We start from the raw sequence: 7353 nt of genomic DNA, 5'->3' as shown, positions 1-7353 counted from the left end.
TCTAGGATTGCCATCTACGTAGATGGCACTTGGTTTGATATTTTAACTATTTTATTGCATCCATAGATTCCTTTATCCTACCCCATACCTCAACTTAACAACTACCTTACTAACCATTAATAAGCAGCAAATTAGGAGTTTAATGAGGCAAAAGTCATACTTTAATAGTGAGAATTGGACCTTAAAATAAAGTGTGCCACTACTCAGGAGAGACAAATTACAATACTTTAGCAATTGTAGAGCAATGCAATTAAGAGTTAATAAGGTGTATAAAATATGTAATTTAAAACGGCAGTTCTTCCTTTGATTTTGGAGCATTTAAAACTTAACATTGACATTGACATTAAATTAACAGTGCACCAAATACACAAAATAATGATCTTTAAAAAAGCATCATATGACCCCTTTAAAATCAAAAGTTAATGGAACTGAGCTGATATTAACTAACAATTAACAGGTGTTAACAAATTATAATGAAGTTGAACAAATAATAATAAACACTAATAATAAAACACATTTTAATGCATTTTTAAATTAATTGTAAAGTGTTGCCCTTAGGTTCGTGCCATTTATCTAGAAAGACGTGCATCAGTATTAGTATCAAACTTAAGCATAACTTTTCCTGCACAACCCAGAACGCCTACAGTCCTCTAAAAACACAAAGCAACGCCCTGGCAACCTCCACATTTTATTAAAAAAAAATGTATCTAGTTTCTTTTCAAAATCGTTAATGCTCAATGTATTATCTCTAAAAGTTAATAGTTGTTCTTGAATGTATTTCTATTAGACATTAAGGATAGTAAGATGTTGAGGGGGTTCCCAAGGGCAAGAAGCACACGTCCACCCCTCTCACAAGTGGCAGGAATTACCATAGACAAATACATTCAGCGCTGTAGCTTTCCATCTGACATTTTTCATATTCCCTTTATGACGGGGAGGTAATTGTTGTTCTTCACGCGAGACAAGCGGCTTCTAACGAGCACGCGCCCGCCGAGGGAAAAAGGTGATATAAATGCATAAGATTATGTTGTTTCATTAAGTTCGTCTCCCTTCTCTTTCACAATGCGTTAACAGCCATTCAGAGCATAAAGCGGCGTAAATATAGTGTTTAGTGTTGTTGGCTGGTAATTGAAACTTTTTTTATTCTGCTTTTGTGTCTGCGGCGGTGATTGGCAGACTCGAGTGCGCGCGGATGAAACGGCTGCAGTGTTAATGAATAGCGCGCTGATTGCAGGATCCCGAGCTGTAAATTAGCAGTGCCGCCACGCTGACGTGCAATTACCGGCCCCGCTTCATGCATATTCATCACGCTGTTTTGCATATTGATCAACAACTTCAGCGTTCCCACCAACAGCTAGAAAGGACTTGAAAAATTCTTTGGTCGGAAGTCGAAGGTATTTCTCCTGGGGTTCATAATTGGCGGTAACAAGACTTTTGCATCCCACAAAGCCTGTTTCATGTGATATTTAAGTTCCAGCTCTTTTCCATACACCCTGAACCTATTTCGGAAGCGCAGCAAAATTATTTCAGTTATTCGCCTTGCATTTGCATTACAATACACATACGAGTTTAAATAGCCAAACATTTTATTTATGACCCAACTAACTCTCTATAACAATTGCAATTAAGTTCAATTAGGCCTGCGTAATTTTGCCAGCAGTTAATTATTTTATTTGCTGCAGGATTAACAACAGCAAATGTGGCTTGAGGTGTAATAGGCCTAATATTAAAAAGGTAGCACAATATATTTCCCAACTGTAGTATTTTAACTTAAGCGTTGCAAAAATCAGCAGAAAAATAAATCATTTGGATGATCAGAATGTGAATTATTAGTTTCAACGTGTGCAATTAAACAATTGACATGAATGATAATGACAAAGTCCGAGTAAAGCATTAACAAAATCATTGTAAATGTAATTATTTGCAAATAATTATTTTCTAAGCAAGCTATCACTGTGGCCACTTAACTTTGCAAATGTGTATGTTACATATTATGCTAATCTGCGGTATTATTATAGCTTTCCCTTTTATTTGAATACAGGAAGACAAATATATATTTATATGAAGATATCTTTATAAAGACATTTGACATCATTCTGGCATTGCCTTATGTTCCTATTAATTAGCCTAATTAAAATCGATCAAACCAAGAAAAAATGGTGCATCTCTATACATTGGTGATTGTAGGCCCTTTAGCCTATGTCACACCACACTGAAGCCGTTTTCAGCAGTGAATTTGATTTACAGCCTAAATTCGATATGAAAATGGGAAAGAACGAGGAAACATTAAGTAACAGTGGGAAAGTAAAATGCTGCCAAGAGCTGCATTGTGCAATCAAGACGAGTCAGAATAAGTGGCCTTTTGTAGGTTGGAAAAGGGCTTTAAAACAATATGTAGTTGGTTATAATTACAGTCATAACATAATGAGGTTCGTTTCTAGTCTGCTTTCATACATTTATCATCACACCCAGTGATTCCCGCGTCCATGAACCAGCGCACACAGCTAAAGAAATGACATTTTTGCAGAGTTGTGAAATTGAACGTGATGATGCAAAAAGATAAAAGATAGAGGCTATATAAAAAGACATAAGATATTTAAAAGTATATAAAAATGACGAGAAATGTATGTTACAATATGTTCTAGTCTATTTCAGGAATACTGGGATTCAAATGAGCCAACTGTTTGAATGAATCGTTCAAAAAGAACCTCAAACTCGCGAGTGTACCTGTGGTTCAGAGAATGAACTCACTGAATCGATTAAAGCGGTTCCTGAAGCAACATCTAATGAACTGTAAGGTATCATTACTTTCAGTGATACCATTTACGGTTCGTGAAAGCCAAATTAGTGTAGGCTAATTGCTGACTCGATATTCATATGGCACATTTGACTCATAAGTCTACACTTAAAGATGCACATTTTTTTGTAAAAATACTTAAAAAAATTATACACTAGGATATATAGCTATATTTTATTAATATGTCGCATGTAACTCTAAAGTATCTGTAAAGAAAATAAAAGTGTGTTTCTGTGTTTACACATTAGTCTATTAAGTTACAGTCCAAAGTAAATTTTGTCATACACATTTGTTCTGGAGTATAAAAAGAGCACTGTTCATCTTGTTTTCATGACTAAATACTGTAACGAGGGAGGCGTGACGACAAAGTGGGGATCCAAATGCAAGGCTTTAATAAGAGCGTAGTCAAACAGGCGTGGTCAACAACAGCAAACAACGATGGCAGTGGCAAGGCAAAAGAGTAATCCAGATAATCAGGCAATGGTCAGGGCAGGCAGCAAAACAATCATAAACAAGAAAACAGTCCAGGGATCAAAACATGAAGGCAAGGAAACTAGAAACACGGAAACTTAGAAACCACGGAAGAGCTATACAACATTCAATCACCAGTGATGACAGAGAGTGTGTGTGCTATTCTTATAGTCCTACTAATGTGAGACAGCTGTGAACTGATGATGAGATCTGATGAGAGACAGGTGATGCACTTGATGAGTCCCGGCAAAGGATTATGGGAAATGGAGTCCTGAGTGAATGGCAAGGTACAGAATGGAGTTCATGACAAATACATATAACAGTTGTATACTCTATATGTCATCATGTTAAAGAGTGATTTTGAATGTTATATTGTCAGTTTTCTTGAAAAAGTCAGCACTATGAGCTATCTGGTTGTTTAAAAAATAATAGGGAAATTTAAAAAAGACCAGCTGTAAAGATAATTGCTATTGTAATAGGCTTCTTTGACTAAATTCTTACCTGAAAGGACAACATGCCAACTGAAATCCTAAGCATATGAACCTTTGGAAGCCTAAGAATATCTTGGCCACACCGTATCATGGTAAACATCCAACAAGCCTCATATTTTATGCACCTCAAATTCTGTCCTTTTGACTTCAAGCCATTTTGTGAAGGCATACTTCTCCCTGATTATCTCTTTCAGTATTTTAGCAATTTCCCTTTAAGCTTTTCACCATTGCCTGTGTGTTTTTTTTTATACCCAGGGTTCTCATCGCTCAAAAGATGGAAAATTATATTAAAAGTAGTGGTTTTAAAAGCCGCTGTAAGCTGGCCAGCGGTTAAAGTGTTCACACACAGACCCTCTCTAGATAGCGATCTCTCCCTCAGACATGTCCATTCACATTTTGACTGCCTCTGTTGGGCCTTTTGAAGCACAAAAGCAACCTGTGCTTTGGGAGAGGAAACACAAACTGCATGAAAAGAAAAAAAAAAAGTAATGAGCGAAAGGCAAATGCAGCTGCTGACCCCCAGTGTAATACACATCTGTTCGTATCTGTTTGCAATTTCACCACTAGTGATCTTTATCATTGATTCAATTGAGCTATGAACTGCAGTCTCTGGCTCGGGCCTGCCTGGCCAAACACGCTGGCAGCTATTCAAAGGACCTGAACTGTGTTCTGAGCTTGTGAAAACTTTTCCACTTCCCCTTAGATGGGCTCTGGATATCAGCAGACTAATTCTGCTAAGTGGTCACTGTGTGCAGTTTGGAAGACAAACAGTAAACACCCTGGCAGCATCTGTGTGCTTAAACACGGGGACGGGCCGCCCGCTACAGCCGGTCAAACAGGAAAGAATGACTTAAGATAAAATGAGGGGAAAGATAAGAAAAAACGCACTAACTACAATAATTTGGCCACGAAATTGAGAGTGGAAGAGAGGCTGATACTGCTTTCCATGTACTGAGTCCAAAAGTCTGAGACCTCTAATGAAAGTCCCTTTGATTTTTTTTCGAATGGACTTTTTCATTAATATTTTTGTGTCATGACAAATTCATAACTATTTTAACATTTTGGCAAATTGGTGGTGAATTCATAAGAATTCATACTATCTCATCCAACCCCCATGAGAAAACACAACTTTCTGGCAGAAAACGTAATGAGTTGGCGATTTCATATGAATTTCTATGATTTGGTTCGTATAATTATTAGGCAAAAAAATAATCATGAAGCTCCACCCCTTCTTCTCAAATGTAACCCTCAGTGGTTTGTAATCAGATTGTAGGTTCTTATTTGTACAGTTTCTTTTTTTATGAATCATATTTTTTTCTATAAATTCCTACATTGCATGAAATTACAACGTCATGACAAATACAGAGTTCTGGCATGAAACTCTCGATGGTGCAGTCCGATAGGTCTAACTCAATCTGACCTAATGACATCGTCACATGGCACAGCTGATTGGTTCTCTCCGGTATCGGTAGCCAATGAGCTCGCTGCTCAACATTCATATATATGACTAGTGCTTGCCGTAGCAGTTGCAGCTTGCTTCAGAAACCCTCCACCTTCCCCAGCTCCACCTGTATAGATCAGCTATGAGGTCATTCATGTATGCTATATTATTTCATGTATGTTATGTGTGCAGCAGCAGTATTTCTTACATGCTCACAGCAGCATGTTGTGGATGTATTGGCAGTAGCAAGTCTCGGTACTTGCTCTGCAGCAGCAGCAGCGTAGCAGATCTATTCCGCCAAAACCAAATACATTAACATTGTCATGTACATTACCATGCCAATCCCTCCGAGAGTTGTCATGACAGAACTTCAATTAACTGAAGATCCATAGAACATTTCCATTACACATAAGGTTCTTTATAGTGGAAAAAGGTTCTTTAGATTTTTAAAATGTTCTTCACACTAAGAAATTATTTTAAAAAATGTTTACTGATAAGTTATTTGAGGAACAACAATGGTTCTTTTATTCCATCACAATAAAAAACCTCTTGTAGAACCCTTATTTTATTTGTAAAGCATTTGTTTTCTTGTAAGATCAGGTTGTCTCATGCAGAAAAAGTGTGAAAATGCTAAACAGAAGTGGTCACTATTGGCTTTTGCTTTAATGACAGCAGCTCTTGAGCTGACATGAACAAAACCTGATGATCATGTTCTCCAGTATGATTTGAGATGATCCAAAGAGCATCTTGAGCTTCAGTGAAAGCAGGAACATTTGACGATGTGTATAAAGAGTCACATGATCATTGTCACCAATTTGCTTACTTGGTTTAAAGACCAAACATACAGTAGAAATTGTGCAGACTCAAAGATTTACACCTAGCTGGATGGTGAAATCATGCTGTAGAGTTGGAGTGGCAGGGAAGACAAGAAGATTATATTAGGCTATTATACATCATAATAGCATTATATAGTGGTTCAACGCATTATAGGCCTATTGTGTTTTTTTTTTTGAGTCACAGAATGGACTATTTTTTCGGATAAACAAGAATTTTTTTTTTAAAGCACAGAGAATGACAATGCCGTGAAGGGTTTTTTACAGTAGAAATTGTGCAGACTCAAAGATTTACATTTAGTCATTTTGCAGACACTTTTATCCAAAGTGACTTACAATTGGGGAATACATAAATCGATTTTTCTTAAAGAGGCAAACAGACACAGGAAGTGCTCATAATACCAAGTTTCAGGCATTTGTTAAAATAAGTACAAACTTGAAAGGGAAGGAATAAATAAAGGGAAAGACAAAGTTCTTTTTTTTTTTTCAATTTAGGATGAAGTCAAGTAGCGTCGAAAGAGATGAGTTGTGGTTCAACGCATTATAGGCCTATTGTGTTTTTTTTTTTGAGTCACAGAATGGACTATTTTTTCGGATAAACAAGAATTTTTTTTTTAAAGCACAGAGAATGACAATGCCGTGAAGGGTTTTTGACATAGGCTAATTTTATGTGTGTAGGCCTATGTATACGCAACTCTGTATTTCCGCGCTGTCTGAAACACGTCTCTATGCTTGGGCATGCTTTGATTGTGTGTGAGAACAGCGTTTCTTCTTCTTGTGGTTTAAAATTGCTTGTAGGCCTACGTGTAAATTGGCAAATCTGCTACTCTTAAAAGAGGCAAACAGATACAGGAAGTGCTTGTAATACCAAGTTTTTAGACATTGTTCAAATAAGTACACGCTAGAAAGAGAAGGAATAGATAAAGAGAGAGAATTAAAAAAAAAATTTTTTTTTTTTATGATGATGAAGTCAAGTAGCGTCGAAAGAGATGAGTTTTCAGCTGTCGCTTGAAAATTGTCAGGGGTTCAGCATTCCGGATAGGGGTGGGGCCAGGAATGGTGAACGAGAATGTTCTGGAAAGTAATTTTGAGCCTCTCTGTGATGGTACCACGAGGCGTCGCTCACTAGCGGATCTCAGACTTCTGGAGGGGATGTAGATTCGTAACAGTGAGTGGAAGTAGGCGGGTGCTGAGCCTGTGGCTGTTCTATATGCAAGCATCAATGTCTTGAACTTGATGCGAGCTGCAGCCGGTAGCCAGTGCAAGGAGATAAAGAGAGGTGTAACATAGGCTCTTTTGGGCTCGTTGAAGACCAGTCGT

This window comes from Sinocyclocheilus rhinocerous, unplaced genomic scaffold, assembly GCF_001515625.1.
Source record: "Sinocyclocheilus rhinocerous isolate Xijiao unplaced genomic scaffold, SAMN03320098_v1.1 scaffold287, whole genome shotgun sequence".
In the NCBI taxonomy this organism is placed as follows: Eukaryota; Metazoa; Chordata; class Actinopteri; order Cypriniformes; family Cyprinidae; genus Sinocyclocheilus; species Sinocyclocheilus rhinocerous.
This window is presented reverse-complemented; position numbering follows the sequence as displayed.